Source organism: Temnothorax curvispinosus, unplaced genomic scaffold (assembly GCF_003070985.1).
Source record: "Temnothorax curvispinosus isolate PA1 unplaced genomic scaffold, ASM307098v1 QBEX01006086.1, whole genome shotgun sequence".
Taxonomy (NCBI): Eukaryota; Metazoa; Arthropoda; class Insecta; order Hymenoptera; family Formicidae; genus Temnothorax; species Temnothorax curvispinosus.
The window spans coordinates 340,829-359,439 of NW_020215866.1; the positions used below are offsets into that span (position 1 = coordinate 340,829).

An 18,611-nucleotide genomic window follows, 5' to 3' on the forward strand; every position below is an offset into this window, starting at 1 on the left:
ATGTCAGTTTAATACGTATTTGATAAACAGATTTTTCCATCTTTCTCCATCCCTCCCTCTCTCCCCCCATCTCTCTCTCCCTCCTTTTTCTCTCTCTGTCTCTCTCTCTCTCTTTCTCTAGCTGTCGTCTTTCAAGGTTTGCACGGTATATATAGCAAAGTAGTACAACTTCACTGTGTAATTATAATTAGACGTGATATGCCAACAGGTTACAACGAGTTGTATTACTCCATTATTCAAAGGGAAGCCCTTCCGCGTGATATGAATGTGACATTTCTAGATATATTCTCAATTGCACAATCAACGCCTCGCGCATCGACGGAAATTATCGTGGGAGCGGTAATTACAAGTTTCTGCTTTGATAGGATGCATTGTGTATACGCATACACACTCGCTGCATGTTGTCACTATAATTATTACTAAACAACGCCGTTCTCGCTATTGCCGGTGCGACGGACTGTGGCAACAATGCCGCGTCAAAGCCATGTCAAAATATTAGCTGGTAGTTGCGTTTGAGTGCAATGATCACCTATGCAGCAGAAACAAGGTTCCCCGTTGCAAATTGTGACAGTAACTTGCGTTAGAGCGTCAGCGGGAAACGTAGGAAAATTAATCGGCGAATCATACGTGGGGCTATCGCAAGAGAGCGGGGGGACGGGGGATAGTACAAAATTTCGATAAATCATAGGCGACGATGCGGGATAAAGAGCGGAATAAAATCGACTTGTCAATAGCACAGGGAAATCAATGTTAAATCGAGTAAAACGAATCGACGATCGGTCCTGTCCCACAATATCACGATGGACAAAATAATTCAGTAAATTGGTTAATCGATTAATCCGTTCAGCAAGTTAACCGGTTAACCGCACAACATCGGATATATCGAGCGCTGCATATGGCTAATTGTATAAGCTAAGCTACTGGCAAAGTTCCGGCTTTAAATATCTGCGCACGTGTATCGGCGCACCGTGTGCATATGTTACACGTTGATGTACGTGGAAAACGACGGTGTTATTATCGTTAACCGACGTGCCTGCACGGTTGTAATCCGTCAGTACGTTGCAGCTGACGCGTGGATATGACGAATTCCTCGTGCGCGAGCTCTGGACAATTTACCCGAATCCAGTAACAGCAAAATTTCGGCATCCGATCCAAACGGCGTGCAATTAAAAAGATAATGCGCAATAAATCTTACTACTATTCATTGCTCATTATAACGCGACACTTGGTCGTTTTTATCATTATTCATGTGTCTTTATTTTCGCATTAATGTATAATAGTTTGCCTAATTATAATTAGAACAATTCTATATATTATTAAAGAAAGTAGGATAATTTATTTACATATATTCTATTATATTATGAATTAATTTATTTAATGTTGTTTTCTAAAATTATACTTCCTTCAATAATAACGAATGATTAATGCGTTCGGCTCGAAAAATCTCAAAAATCTAAATTTATTGAAACGAAATACATCTCTATAAATCTGGTATTCCGGCTCTCTCTCCTACGTACATCAGTGGAAATAGTTCGACCAGGATATCAGTATTACGCGTGTCATAACCGCGAACAAGCATCGAATTGGCGGTGTTATAATTATCGTTAAACAAGCCGCTTCATGTGGTTGTAAACCGTACGCGGGCGTCGCGCAGCTGTCGCAGCGAGCCGACGATTCCGCACCTGCGGGCAAAGCTTGCGCGTCAAAGCCCCGGTGAAGTATTACCTTGTGCATTCGAGTGCAATGATTACCGATGCAGCGGAGCGAGACGGCCTCGCTTTGGAAAATTTTGACGGAGTGCTGCCGCGAATGCCAGTAAAAGCTCCGGAAAAATGGATAGTGATGGAGAGACCGTTACCGGTAGGTATAAATTCAGTTTGCCTCACGAACTGAATTTCATCATATTAAAGTTTCGTACGCGCGACCAGTATGACGAGTATCACGTAAATATTTTTGACAAAAAAAGAACCCGGAGCTCGTAGCTGCCGTTCCATATCAGCGTTCCATATTTGTCCGGCGAACGATCCTAATTTACCTTTTTTTACCAGCGATTTGTGACAGTAAAGCGATATTATACATTATTGACTAATAAATCGATATTAGAACTTATACATTTGCGCGGCAAAAACAGAAGCACGAATATTTGCAGTAAAAACTCTTCAAATTGGCTTGTCTTTGTCTTCATTCTTCGCGTCAAGTACCCATATCAAATTTTTCATACAAAATAAAAAGATCAGTTATTCTTATGATGAAGACTCATAAAGTATAAAAGTATAAATAAAAGTATAAAAAGGATAAATTAAAATAGACGTTCCAAGTATTTTCATCAAAAAAAAAGTTGTCAAAATGAATATTTCTCAGCCATACATAGCGTGTATAAATTAGAGTGTGTCTTGAAAGGTACAACAAATGGTTTCGAGCGAAAACCGCTCAGCAATTATTAGTGAGAAATGCTGATTACCCTATTGAGCGAGAAGTTTCAGTACGGTTAGAAGCTTGGAATATCTATTATCTCCTTGGAAAATTCCTTTACTAGACAAGTTACGGCATTTTTGAAAAGAATGTACGCGCTTAGGTATTGATCGTTAAATTCACTCTGAAAGTATTCGTGCAGCCAATGACAAATTTTCTCCCTATAATCAGGGAAAATCATAATTTTACGAGCATTCTATTGGTCGTGTGTCACATAAAATGCATATATATTAATTCTTTATAATTAACCGCGAACAAAGCTGGAACGTGGTGCACGTAACGCGATATCTGAACGCATAAATGCACTCCGTCGGAATCACAGAGAAACACGTCCTGCGTTCATTAAATTTCTGTCGGTATAAAATTTGTTAACGTTAATTGATCAATAATCGAAACGTTAATTCACGTGATCTCGGTTTATCGGTTGCGCAAGGATAACGGATCGATATCGCATTACTTCGCTAATTATAAACAAGTTGCTTATGTAGATTTGCACCGTGAGGTGATTGGCACGTTATCGAACAATTTCATCTCCTTCGACGTACGGTTCGACGACGTGAGATGCAGGTGCAGGTGTGGTACGATTAGCGTGGCGCGAAAGACGTTGACGATGTCGCGAGAAGAGCAGAGGGTGCACCCCGGGAGTATCGGTCGCGTTAAGTAGCGTTTAATTGAACGACCCATTCGAGTTTGTTAGTACACGGTAGCGGTTATAGCGTCGTAGAGCAGCCTTGGGACTATTAGTAAGAGTTTAATTATAATTAAACGAGAAGCAACGTAATATCGGCAAACTTATCGGCCTACGGTGTAAACATTCGCGGGTAATCGCGATAAAAAATACCAATGCCGTCTTGTTACAAGCGACAAGATATGCGCGCTTTTCAAGAGATATAACCTGAATAATCCATCAAGTCGTTTGTAAAAAAATCCGCGCTAGTGGCGCGGTCTCTTTGTAGAAATTCTAGAAGAGACAAGACGCGTATATGTTGCATATATGTCTCGCTTAGAGACATCATTTTGTTCATTGTGAGCGATAACTAGCGTTTAATTTACATTTTTGCAATGCTATCTCTTACCACCACTGTCATATAACTAATTAAGTCGTCAGGCTAGTAACATCTGCACGAGATTCGCATCATTTCGTTTCAAATTAAGACTAAGTATCTGAGTATATTAATACGTAGAAGAATTAAATATACATGTAATGATAAATTAACTGGTTTTGTTTTTGTTTCTCTGTGTGATACAAATCGTACAATATATTAATAAAAAATGTAGCTTTTTATGCTTTGCGTGCAAATATTATTTTGTAACATTCATAGGTTGTGAGAGAAATGTCAAAAGTTTGAAAAATCCCAATAATGATCCTATAATTGTTACAGTCTGAAAAATATTTCGCAACTTCATGTTTCGTTAACGAAACAGAATCCAGATAGGTTAAGAATAACTCTTCTCTTCAATAACTCTTTTCTTCAATAACTCTTCTTTTGTAAATCTGTAGCTAAATTACATCATATAAAAGACTGAAATCCAGATAAAGTAATATTAAAGAGTTTTCGTGAAACAAACAGTTCTATATCGACATCTCTAAAAATTGTCTTTAATCTCTGCCCTGCAATTTGCTACTGTCGCGCGAGTCGCGCGACGCCGATTACTAAAAAAGTGAACATTTTGTTTCAAGATATCTACCGTACCTCGCTAACGAACAGTGTTCAGGCACTTCGGAAGAAGCTTTTAGAAAATCACAATCTGGGGTGAGTATGAGAGAACGTATGTTGTACAGTCCCGGGAGGAGAAAGGAACAAAGAGAGACGAACCGGGCGACCGGAGTCGCGAGGAATAATAAAGAACGGAGAACAAAATGTATGAGAGAGTCGACGGGCGCGGCGGGGTACGAAGCAGTTCGGCCGTGTAAATCATGATTTTTCTGGCCGCACTGTCACTCGCAGAACTCGTCGATATATCCCGATCGATGTCGAACAAGGCCACTTGCACGAATCGGCCATGCTTCACGTGACAATTAGAGCTACATCGAGCGCGATTAATTCATTCAATCTTCTTACCGCGAATTATTCTTACCTCTTACGTTTTTACTTCGCACATTAGGTTTCTTCCGCAAGGAAAATCACAGGATTACGAAGCCGTCAAGAACAAAATAACCCGCCTACGTATCTGTATTGCGCGAGAAGAAAAATACGGAGGAAAAAAGCGACAGATTACGAGAAAGGTTGAGCCACTTCGCTTAAGCTGGTATTAAGCACATAAATAACGCAATAAAGGGAGACGCAGGAGGAAAATAAACTGAGAGAAAGGGTGAAAGACGGGAAAAGGACGCACTACTCACCCTTTATAGTTAATGTACCGTAACTGTACAACGCGCGCCACCACATGGTAATGGATTAATTTTAAAAAAGAGATTCTACCGTTGTTTAAGTCATGCGAGAGAGAATGATTTCTATTTTAGAATAGCAAGACGTGCTCGGCAATTTGCGAATTAAATTAGTTTGTTAGAAATCTTCAAGAATAAGTAATGTTCTTCATATTTATTAGAATTTCAATATTCGATCAACAGATGAAATAACTTAGCTAGGTATGTATTTCTTCTTTACAGATTTAACATCAATGGTAAAAAAAGAAAAGTTCATGTTTCTTCATTATTATTTATAATTAATAAAAAATCGATAATAATTAGCAAAGAAACAGCTCGTCAGTTGAAAAACTTTAAAGATAAAGTTGAAAGTTGAAGTTATTCATATACATTATATTTTTAACAGGCAAAGCAAATATGATTTTCAGAATATAGAACACGAATATAATGTAATGTAATGTAATCTAAATAAAGCTAAAAATCCAATTTCGATTTTTCGACTTTTCAATTTCTCTTGTACCCATTTATTTTCCACAGATACTGATCTATTATTTCAAGTGAAAGAGACACGCGTTTTCGTTAAACCAATAATCATTAATTCCCGAAACAATTGACATGTGATTTACGAGATTATTAACTGCATACAAAAAACGTGTATGTGTGTGATCTATCTCTTCAGATGAACAAACGAATACAAATAGCATTCTTTGCGCTCGATGTGATTTATCGCGTAATAGAGCTTCTTTAGCCTGGAAAGGTTCGTTAGCGACTGAAATATCGGCAGCATCCGCGTATTGTATTATTCACTTGCGTCGCAATCCGGCCGTTGCCCCGAGCCATTACTGTAAACCTCTCGTATTGGGCCGTTTAGCTCGAGCAACCGCGAATCGATATTTGGTTTGATAGCCGACCTAGTCTTTAAAAGAAAAATTGGATGATTCGATGAATCTACTCAGATGACGCCGTGAAAATATACCGAATAACGTGTCGTATGTATATATCGGGCGTTCTCAACGAACACGCAACCACTATAGCGAATTAGGAAATAAATTACTGTCTGAATGTATAAAACGTCTACCTATGGCTTTTCGGATTAATCGATCCGCCAAAGTACCGTAGACATTTAAGCATTTATAATGCAAATTAGAATGCTAGAGAAATCAACCGAATTAATACCATTATAATTAAATAATGCAAAAAGCTACACGCTGCATACGCGTATGCAAATCGATGAATTAATTTATTTACTACTTTGTTCAACCGCAAACGGCATCGGCTCTTCGAACGGGAAATACGGGCCGCTCGTAATTGAAGCTCGCACTCGCTTGCTTAATTTATTATAATTACAACGACGATAATTATTCACGATAATAATCGATTTCAGCGATCAAGAAAGAGTTTATGAAAATTACATTCCATTTTCCTTGTCGATCTAATACACGTGGAATTTTCTCATCAGCGTAAATTTACTTCGTTGGCCCGCGACCCGGCCCTACCATCTCGGTTGCTTAACCATAACTCTCGCGCGTGCGAGCAACCGTGTAAACTCTACATCCGGGCAGCTTTGTTAAGAAAAATAGCATATTGTGAGATATGAATTTATGGTAAGAGAGAAATAATTTTACGAGCATCGTAAGAGAAATACGTAAAAAATATTACGCTGCAGAGAAAAGATTTATAATTGATGTTGTAATAAATTATGATTAACAGCTTCATGGCAATTCAATGTTTAATTTTTTGGACGGGTTGAACAATTATTAATACGCACATAGTTTTTTGAACTCTTAATAATATACCGTATTGCAAATTTGTCATACAGATTCAAATGTATAATTGGCGCGCAATACAATTCTACACTCAATTGTATTTGCGACTCTCATTGTTAATAAAAGGGAACAAATGACAAATTAAATGTCACCATACGGGCTTGAAAGCTGTCAATTATAATGGACGTAATAGGGAACAGAAAGTAAAGACGAGCGGTGGGAATGTTCCATCAGACTATTCAATGAATAGAGCGAGTATTCAATCTATCATTGAAAAGCTTTAAAATTCGAGTGCAACAAAGATGTCGATTCTCTTTCACGTTGCTGGTTCGAGGACGGGATTCGGCTTAATTTAACGATAACTACATGGTCGTACTTCCTGAAACATCTTACGTGACCATTGTAACTTTCTAAAGAATAAGACGTACAAACAGTAGTTTGAACGAACTAGCTATTTATCTGCTCTACCGTGAGAAAAAAGCGCAACATTTTGAAGAGAGACCCCGGCGCAAATTCTGGTTTTTCGCGCTATCATTCATGCCGCTGAATCGTGAACGCGCAGCGTTATCCATGCAGAATCTTTATTTGCCTCGCGATGCGATTTATGCACAAAACGATAGCAAAGACCGGGGGTCGAATAGAACGCTGTTGCTGATCGAATGTAGCCGCAGAAATTTATTATAACTGTGCATCGTTTATCGGACGATACGCGTGACACGTCGTGTCCAAAAGGTAATCAATCATGATGTTACTTCGATTGCCACCGCGAGAAGGGAATGAACAATTTTCACGGTATAACAATAATGGCTATATTCCATTTATGGATATGAAGTAATGTTGGCGTATCTCCCTTCTCCAAACCTATCTCTCGTTCAATTAGCGCGATTCATTTGCGCGACATTTCTTTTTCTTGTTTTCGAGTCGCCGTCGTCCAAAACTCTTTTTAAAATATGATGTCAAAATGGCAGCAAAATAGCGGAGGAATTTATCTTCAATATATCTAAAACGAGCTTTCTATTTCTCGGTATATCCAGCTGCAAGAGAGAAGCGGCATCTCAGCGAAACATGTTCGCGCTATCATTTATAGCACCAGCGCGTGTATGCTGTACTGGTATCAGTTCGCGTAAAATATTTGCGCATCTCTGGGTTCTACGTAAAAAAAAATAAATAAAAAAAGGGACAAAGGAAGAAAAGAGAGACGCAAAACGGAGAAAGAGCTGCAAAGGCACGGCAGAAAATGTCTGGCCTAGGAATGGGCTATGCGAGCGTGCTCCACTTTCCACGCTGATACGGCATGTCCGCCGTGTAAAATAAAACGCGTCCACGGCGCACTTTGCCACGACCGAAATTCTCAAACGGTCCATGATACCTTTTTTTTACTCCCATTTCGCTTCCGTACCAAATTGGCCAGCTAGCACCGTTTATATCGCGTTTAATATTGGCCCGCGCGGTGACGTTAAAACGCGATAAAGCTTCAAGCATGGTGGATATTGTAATTTTTCCTTGCATGTCGCGTAATACAATGGCTGCACGAAGAGATTAGGCAGAAAGAGAAAGGCGGGAAAAAACGTATAGCAGTCCATGGTGACTGATAATCTCACTCTACCTGGCTCCGGGCGAACTCTTTTAGGTTTTTTTTTTACGTTCTATTCGTACGAGCGTGCACGTATACGCTTTGTGCTTTGCTACGATATCCGTTAAAATCTTCTCACGTGCCAAATCAAGGAACAGAGTGCAGCGTGATACGAAACTTCGACAAGTTTCGGTCTAACCGACTAATTTCTACGGATCGGAATCCCGGGCAAAAGTTTCGGCTGTACGGTGCTTTTAAAGCTATGATTGTCAGTTTAGCTTACCTAGTTTACTGACTTCGTCTACTCTTCCTGTCCGCCGTCAAACGAGTATACCTACCGCGCGCGCTAACTAGTTTCAAACATAAACAATAAGAGATCGTTGGCACGAATTCTCTTCTAAATTGCGGTGCGTCCGAATCGTTATCGCCGCAGGAATCTATTTTATCTAATTGCTACTGATTTCCCTCGAAACTTTTGCATGGCAGTAAGAGTAATAAACATAAAATAATTTGTATTAAATAAACGAAAGCAAAACTGTATTTACAAATTCAAATGGAATAAAAAAGTCTTGCATTACTTTCACGAGACACACCTACATTAAAGTATAACATATTAAAAGTTGCAAACAGAAGATAATTTTATTTAATTATTTTAATCTTTCTTTAAAATTATTTACGTAATTTGAACATTTCATTGAAAAAAATAATTTAATAAGAAAAAGTTCTACATTTTAGAAATGTGTAAAATTAATATTTATATTAAAATAAATAAAATTATGCTATTACTCTCCATCTAGTGTTTTCACTTTGAAATTCATTATACATACGTGCTGATGTATTACGTTGTAAGATGAACAATATTTCAGACTTACCGAAAAAGGTCGTGTCCAATCTTTGGTAATAACTACTGTATAAGAACGATGACGCGACACTTCACGTTCGCTGGATAACAATAAACGTACCGGCTTGTTCCCGAAGTGAAGCGTGCACGGCGCAAAATAGAGAAAGCGGAAGAGAAAAGCGCTTATCCCAGGAGCGATCCCGGTCGCACGTGACAAGGACACTCTCGTCGGTCGCGTTGCGGTCACAATTTCCAAACTCGCGCGACTACCCCCCCCTCCCCCCGCGCGAGTCCCTTATTTAGGAGGAAGTGCTGTCCCTTCCCACGGGGGCATCAATTTCTCGAGCACGCGCGATGTACCGCAACGTTTACGCGGAAATTCCGCGCACAGTGCTCCACCAACTAACTTGTCCCCAGGAGCCTGTAAGACGTATCTCAATCCTTGCGACGCGGCCGCCCGTTGCCCCTCGTCTTAACTCATTTTTCCAATATCTGCTTTATTACGAAGTGCCAATAATGATATAGGCGGCTGCATCGGTATCGATTATTTTATTGCTGTTGATTAAACGCGCAGCATCTTCCGAGCGATATTAGCTCGTTATTCACCAACGGCTAATACACACCATGTCATACCCAGATTTCTCTGCATTACCGATTAAATGCTTGCTCGCAAATGGTTCTTTGTTTTTTAAGTATGTTGAACAAATAATCTTTCAATATAAATATGTATAATCGTCTATATATAACATAATTTTTATTGTGTTTATTGAATTAATAATATTAGAAAATACTTAGATATATTTTCTAATATTATTTAGATTTTTGAATTGTTTAAATTTCGTTTAGATTTTGATCTCTTGTACAATACGATATTTTTTAATATTATGTTGCACAAAAATAATGCTTGAAAAAAAGTGCTCGCAAATATATATAAAGTAGGTTTAAATTTAATGCATATATGTATAGGTAAGTGCAAACTGTATAAAATTATCTTGATTTATTGTGGATATAGGACGTGATAAATGTAAATTAATACATTACATGTTATATTATTGTATAGTTACTTAATGAACTATATTTTCTTATATGTATGTAGCTGTTTTCTTATAAAATTAATTGCAATAAGTATTATATAAGCAACAACTTTTCACGTTCTATTATTATAATATACAAAGTCATATCTTTTAAACAAGACTTTCTTAATTTTGCATTCTCTCTACATGGAACACAAGTAATTCTTCCTCGCTTTACTTCTTTTAAAATTTGAACACTTCGCTTTATTAAAATACATAAATAATTTTTCATGAGAGAAAGAGAGAACTTTCTCGAGATTGCGAGCACGAATGGACAAATAACCGGGCTGTTTCATTTGCGTAACTTTATTAAATATGATCTTGGCGGAAGGTAGAACTACGTGAATGCCGGAGACGAACTTCGCTGCCAAACTTGTTCTTACATCGACACTGTCAATTTTCTCTCTGGGAAAGGATTTCTCTTTTGCACGACGCCTCGTGTCTGTTACTTTCGACCAACGACGAAGATATTGGCGCGGTTTCTAGCTGGCTACACAACGGAACTCACCTTGGAGTTACACGCCACATGGCCTCCGGCGCTATTGCAGGAATACTTAAAAGGGGTGGCTAAAGTATGCGCGTCCTTGGTCGGGGGGGTTAAACACACGAGCTGTTGCGACGACGTCGGGCCCGTCGCCCGTGTCGTCTCGCATACGGATTTTCAATAACGCTCGCCTGGATCCCCCGTCGGTATTAGAAAGAAAAGCACGCGAGCGAAACGCGCCCTTCCAGGAGGAAACGCGTTAGTACGATCGAGCATTCACACGCGCCGATTCTATCTCGGTCGCCGGAATTTTTCCGTTCTCTATGTCGTTTGATATTAAAAATCGTGAGATAAATAACTCAGCGTTTTATATTAAAGAGAAACCATAGTTTTTATTCAAGAACTAACATGGCGTTTTGGATTACGAGATCTCTGGTCTAAACTCGTGCGAAAGTTGAAAGTTGCGCCTTAAGTTTATGTATCGGCACGTTAACTTAGCCAATCCCAAAAGTTAAATTGACAATAAATCAGTTCTTAAGCCGTTGGTAGCATATCGTGCTAGACATAAAAGAAAGGATATTCTATATACTATCTATCGAACATAATACCCTTAAAGTTCGAAATCAACTCTATTATGTGTGATGATAAACTACATTCACTTACGTATATTATACATGCTAATTTATTTAATGTTATTCAGAAAAAGATGTTTCTTTTCCGCGTAATTTTTGAATAATTAAATATTAATGACAGTAATAGAATAATTAAAATGTTTGGTCATGATCATGCATATATGTATAACTGCTGTTCTGTCAGTACGAAATATAATGTCAACGTTGTTTTTGAGAAATCTATTTCTTGATCGTAATATTAATGCCCGATATATAATCCAGCTGTATTCTGCGAATGAGGTAAGTAAAAACATTTTCTTGCAAAAGGGTCTTTCCAATTTTCGTCACCTTACATGCGAATGGCTGACCTTTATCCTTGATTACTGTATCAAGCACTCGACTACTTTTCCTAGGTCGTTATACACCACCCTCATAATGGGAGCCCAACCTAACGAGATCTGGCAAGGCGCATAAGGAACTTAATGTAAGGACAAAGTAGTACAAAAAACAGACGGAATTCTTATCGATTTCGCAATTGCTACTCGTGTACGCGAAAGTTTTTGCACCAAGTTTGATAGTTTTTCTGATATTCAAACAAAAACATATAAAACAATACTCTAAAAACTCTTTGCTTGCATTATTTGAAACGAAAAAGATCAAAATATGTAGATTTCATTCAAATTAAAATGTAATAAAAGAGACATTGCTATAATACGTAATTAGATGATTATGACATTCATTTTAATTCAATTGTTGGTAATAATCAAGCGTTGAAAAATTTTCCAAACTAGTTGAAATAACATTTCGACAGATATTGCCACAGTCGACAGTATCTTCGGGGAATTTTTCTATTTCGGTCAAGTGCTACCATTATACTTCAAAACACTTTTACGCGTATCTTCCTTCTTCCTCGTAACAATGGCGCAACGAGACAGTAGATTCTACTTGGTCGGCAACCCCTTTCGTGCGACGATGCGTTCGCGCCGATACGAATGGCTGCGTGCAGCAAGTAAATGGAAATTTTAAGTGCACCCGCCGTCGAAATGTACACAGGTTGCTGTCGACTTTCGTGTGGCCAGTTGTAAATGCAGCCGTCTACCCTACTATGGCGCACGCTAATGGTGACAACCGCGACAAAAGTCTTTCCCTCTGCCTGCGCTGCGAAAGCAAATGCTGCCGCGGATTCGCAATGCAGTAGCGCGCGCAATTCGGGATCTCGCAAAACGGCGGAAAAGAAATTCCCTGCCGGCTGCATCGGCCTAATAAAAACGTCGCGCGAAAATGCCGCTACGCTCGGCAGTCGTACTATGCAAATGGGTCGTCGGGGGCCATGCCGCGCCGGGGCAACGGTACGTCACGAGAAATTTTCGCGATATTGGTATTCACTCTGAGTTTAACATTGAAAATATGAAATTGTTTCGTGGATGGCTGGCGGATGGCTGTGCGCGCTTACGATGAAATTTCAAAGCGAAGAATGTACGCGAGCGCGGGTGTAATTACCGACGAATTAAGCATGGCTACGCAGCGAATAAATTCACATTGGGAGCGGAAAACGCGGGAAAGGAATTCATAACTTCGCATTCCATACTTCTGTGATGTCGGAATGCTATTAATTTCCCATAAATACGATGGATTTGTATTTGATGTCGTTCTTACAAAGAGCGACGTTATATTAGTCAAAATATTCGCCGTCTATGTAGCTATGTGCAATAATATGTGAAATTTTGTTTTGCGTCGTCCAAGCATTCGGTGATGAATAAAATGTAAAACGAACAACTACGTAAGCTCTTTATTAATCACGGTTACGCGTTTTATAATTAATTAATTCATAACAACGTCTTAGTTAGTCATTACTCGCGCGCGTATATATGTCGAAAAATAAATCCCTACATCACAACACACTGTATGTTGTATTCGTTGTACTTCTTACATAAGAAATAAAATAAAATAAAATTTATAAGATTTAAGTTCAACTAAAGACAGATAAAAAATGTCTCAATGAAAGGAATATATAAAGTTATTAACACAGACGTTGTAACTATACATCGGTTTAAAATTAATAGAGAAAGAATCACAAGATCATTCCCGTGATCGGTTAAAGACGCGGAAGATGCAGTTTAACATCTTCTTATCTAGAATTTTTCAATCTCGCGAGCCACTTGGCGCGAAAAGTACGGCTCGCGATAGCGGAAAATGAATGCCTCGGCGCATAAGTGTATTCTCGTGTAGTAAAGACGGGGGTGTTAGTCATTCGGCCTCACGTGACTACGAACTTACATGTCGGTGGCGAGCACCGCGGCGCCCTATCTGGAATCTTTCAATTTCTCATACTTTCTACGTGCGAGAATCGAATCACGGTTGCCGATCGTTTTAGAATCGTGCGCTTATACGCAAGAGATTCGAAAACCAGGCTCGATAACGCTTTATATTTGTAGTCACGTGTGGAGGATATTCAGGAAAAAGGCGTTGCAGAAATTTGAAAGAGCCCTCGAGGAGCAATATGTTAAGATAAGTATAAAGTATAATGCACAGCAATATTTATGACACAGCAGTAAGGCCATAATCGTACCGTGCTTTAAAACTGTACATTTTTTTAAGGAGAATGCGTGCTTCTACTCTCATTATTTTGTAATCTTCAGTTAAGTCGCGGAAAACCGCAATTTTGCGAATTCCGCCGCGTACACTTTGCATACACGTGTATTAAGTCCGTCCCGGCATATAAAAGCGTATAATAATTACTGTAATATTCAGTAAATACGCGTACAATCCAAACAACGGAACTCTCGGTAAGCTGATCATCGATTTACTCGTATTACGTAAATTACAAAATTGCTTGTAGAAATTAATTAACATAGTACAACATAGCTAAGTTCCGCAAATGAAATTTAATAATGCAATACGTCTATTGGGGGTAACTTCGGAGGTTCGTTTATTTTAATGTAATCAATTTCGTAATATTTCATAAAATTACGCCAAGTATATTTTAGAAATTAAATTTAATTACAAGCGGAATAGACGGTCTCTCTTTTAGATCTGAAACAAACTTTTTTTTTTAGAATAATGGAGGAAGACGGTTCCCTTTGTCGCCAAAGTAAACGTCGACTACTGCTAATTGCAGAATCACGTGCTTCGAAGTCGAGGGATGTATTCGCGATAAGGTCCTCGCATGACCTTAACGAGACCCCTAGACGAGCAAATCCGACGATCATGCGAGAAAGTACGCGCGTGCGATTAACATCAAAGCGGCAAATGTAATTTCGTTGGCTTCATAATTGTTTCACGTCTATTCTAATGAATAAAAAAAAAGAATGATATTTCTTTTTACGCGAGGCACAATGATATATCTTTTACATCCCTAAGCGATCGTGTAAATGAAACCGCAACAACCTCGCTAAAAAGATCGCGGAGGACTTTTTTCCCCTCCCTCGTTTCTTCCTTCTCGCCTCGCCGGTTGATAGCCGGGTTTTAATTCTCTCATCGCCTCCCGCGCCGGAGAGTATAGTAATGACGGACATTAACCAATTAGCGCCAGCGCTGCCCTCCTCATCTTTCTACGCCGGCGGGTTACTCCTAAACGGCGGCCCGCAGAAAGACGTTCCAAAACGACCGACTATTTTCGGCGCCATATGCCCACGAGATATGCGGGTGTGTTGGACCCATTGCGGTTCGGCGAACCTTTAAAGCGCGCGGGCGGATATATTATTTCTCTGACGACTGCGCCTTTTTGCACTCGAGCGCGGTGTCCTTTGCGGACGCAATTAATCTCTGTGCAGTTTAACTCTTTACCATGCCTAGACGTTCCAAATATCGTATTTCGTTCCTCGGAATTCCGTATGCAGATGAATTGAAATTCTATCGTATTAACATTAACGATCTGCTTCATTTACGAATTGATATTACCTAAATTACAATACATCAAGTTTCAGTTGCTTTTTTTTACGTAAAATGATTTAAAAAAATACAGTAAATTAATTCTATAATCATGTTAATCATATAATTCTGTAATAATGTTAGATAACTTTCGCATTAAGTTTATATCTGCATTAATATTAAAATAAAAATGAAATAAAAAGACGAAAATATGAAAAATGTGATTCTCTATTCTTTAAAAATAATAATTCTACTAAAATGTTTTAGATAGCAAAACATAAAAAAATACTATCTTAATCAATTTTAATTGTCACGAAATATCCACGAAATGTGATAACTTTTTAAAAATATATTTAAAAGTTTATATCTCCATATATAGATTTTCTTATTATATTTTCTTTCTTTATATTTTCTTTATATTCTCCTCTTCTTTTGTATCAAAGAAAATACTAAATAAAGGGAATGGCAAAGATAGCAAAGGATTAAAGATGAATATTTCAAACATGCCGTCCGTCCTGGAAATATACGAAGCGATGAGACTGTTAACTAAATTACATGCAGATCAACTCCGAGAAATCTCATGATTGAAAGCATAAGTAATAGCCTCGGTAATAGCTAAAAATGTATTTACTAGTTCAAAGCTCTGTGTGACGCTGAGACGCTTCTTTACCGATGGTTAAATATTCATGTATGTATTATATACCTGTACTGTGACTAGTATAATTGAATATTTATAGATGTCGAGATAAAAGGTTCAAAGTCTATATTTCTACGGCATATATTCTATGCCCTTTAAATCCATTGAAAAATTATGTGTGCCGGACAAATAAACCGGAGGATTCGGGAACCGTATATTTTATAATATGGCATGCGTTGTACAATAGGCATACAATGAGCCAGCTGCACAAAGTGCCGCGATTTTTGGTGTTGCAAACGGTTATTCTAAAATGACTGCGAAAAATATTATAAAGAAAAGAATTGCATAATAAATATACACGTAATGCTATTGTGAGATGAAAGCAGCTACTTTTATTTTGTATGACGAATATACAAAGCTTTTTCTAGCTTGCATTAACTTGATTCCGACCTTGTTTTCCCTTCATTCTAAATTAAAACAAACATTCTCATGCTACGCTACGCAGTATGCCGCCACGTAATACTTTTACTTTTTTCGCCAAAATCCAATTTGCAACAAAATAAAATAAATTTAAAATGGACGATGTGAATCAAGATTTCAAAACATTTTGAAAAATTAATTGCAAAAAATGTCTCTAGGGAATTTAATAATACGACCACGCACTCAAGATTTAATTAAAATAGTCGCAATATTAAATTACAATTCGCGACACTCTGTCGCGTTGTTATATTGCGCCGTGCGTTTCGTAGCATCTCTCTCTCTCTCTCTCTCTCTCTCTCTCTCTCTCTCTCTCTCTCTCCCTCTCTCTCTCTCTCTCTCTCTCGTAGAGGGGAGCGACTGGCCGATAATTTCTCGGCGCACTGCTTCAAAATGTTGTATAAGTAGCATGGTATATTACTCACCCCCAGCTAATGCGCGAAGTTACACCCCATCCGACGGGACACAGTTTGGAAGAACAGCCGCGCGCGCCGTCACACACACTCTCACACACACGATAAGCCTGGGAGACGCGACGGAGGGGAGGGGGGTGGACGAAGAGACCAGGTGGAGTTCGGAGCTAAAAGTTAGGCTAGGTCACGTCAACGGCAGATTACGTCGAAGACGATCTATCTCTCCCGCCGTGCGCACATCCGCTGAAAAGGATCCTCGTACACGCGAAAGGACATCTGTACGGCGCGCGAATTACGGGGGCGTCCTGGCGTCTCGCGTCGCGTCGCGTCGTTGGCTCGGAGCATCCACTCCGCCCTATATATATCCCTTTGAACGTCAGTCGATGTACATTTGATCGCCGGTGATCGTCGACGCGTGGATGACGAATTCGGTACAATCGTCTTTTGAAAGAGAACGCGCCAGCGTTCGCGCCGCGCTCGATCTCGCGGAGTCAAGTGGACCTTTTTCGCGTTTCGTCGTCGTCGTCCTCCTCCTCCTCGTCGTCGCGGCGTTCCTCCCGAATGGAAAACGATCCGCCTTTATCGAATTTTTCATTCGCTCGAGCGTGCCCCGTCGTGCGTTTATGCGGCAGTGGATATCGAGGACGGCTGTGAGCTTCGACGAACGACAGTTTCGTCGGGTTGCTCCATTTAAATGAGCGATGGTTTCGCGTGACAGCTCGGAGCGGCGCGCGATTACGCGGATTGCGTTGTACAGTCAATCGTTCTGCGCGTTCTGACGAATAATTTATGATTGAGCAACGTATCTCGGCTCCGCTCGACACGCTCTGATTTTCTCGCGACAATTTAAAATCACGGTGACCTGGAGATCGCAGTGACTCAAAATACTGTTCGTGGACTCACTTCCTCACGCTTCGTATCTGTCAACGCGTGTCCGAGGCACAACCGCTCGGGGAGACGTACAACGTGGTACGTCTCGCATGGCAAGCTGACGTATGCGCACACGCACACAACGGAGCCGCGAAATCGCGAGAGAGGGGTAGCACACCACCCTGTCCGATGCGCGGTTCGAGTACGACTGAGCGAGCCGACTCGAGCTCGGCGAGCCGAAAGCCACGAGCCGCGTCAACCAACCGGCGACGACGGACCAATCAGCGCTATCCTCCGCGCGAGCAGCCAGATACTCAATGATTGACCATATGCTCGCGCTAGCGTGCGTATCCTCATACGGAGCCTCGCGTATAACTGAATCAAGAGTGAATTACAAAGGAGATAACGATAACTTGTTAAGACTTGCGTTAACGGCTCTTTAAACGAGTCTCTCGTTTAAAATAAATATATTTAATTTAAAAATAAGATCTAGACTTAAGGCTGTGGCACATAAAAAAACTTAAGCAGTAAGCAAGTCAGCCAATCACAGTCAAGAACTTAAGGCACGGCCCTAAGCGGTAGCGAATCCATACCGTTGACTTCATTACTGCTTAAGTTTTACTGCTTAAGTTTTTCTGTGTGCCACGGCCCTTATTTATATAGAAAGAGCAGTAATTAGTACGCATATACAATATTATAATATAGACAAATTTAATAGGATTAATTTACATTTGCCTTTACTTTTTTGTTCTGAAAGACGACAATATAAGTTAGTGACTATCTATACTCTGTTTTAACTATTTGATTGTGTTAAACTCTGACCGTATTTTGAGTTATAAGTTGTTAATGTTATGCGCTGAGGATGACTCAAAGAAAGAGTCGAAATGTAAAAAAGAATTGCATACGTAGTTGCATATTAGAAATTACATAATTTTTTTTGCAAAGCAATGTGTTTTCTTTACATTAATTGATTCGTCTTATTATTCTGTACAAAAGTATTAAGGTACAGTTACCAAAACATGAATAGTTTACGAGATATTTTTTGATAACATTACCTTAATACTTTTATATGTAGAATAATTAGAAGAATCATATTATATATTTAAAAAATCATACAATTCAATTTAAAAGAATATGACAACCTTTAGACTTTTTT

At 39.3% G+C, this 18,611-nt stretch overlaps 1 protein-coding gene across 1 annotated transcript in view; it reads right to left on the reverse strand.

The window, feature by feature from the left end:
- LOC112455428 (discoidin domain-containing receptor 2-like) overlaps nucleotides 1-17,645 on the reverse strand; it is a 178,970-nt gene extending 161,325 nt beyond the window's left edge. The window contains exon 1 of the mRNA XM_025017328.1: nucleotides 16,598-17,645. The gene's annotated coding sequence lies outside the window, so the exon portion shown is untranslated. The remainder of the gene's footprint in view (nucleotides 1-16,597) is intronic.
- Nucleotides 17,646-18,611: the final 966 nt, after the last annotated feature.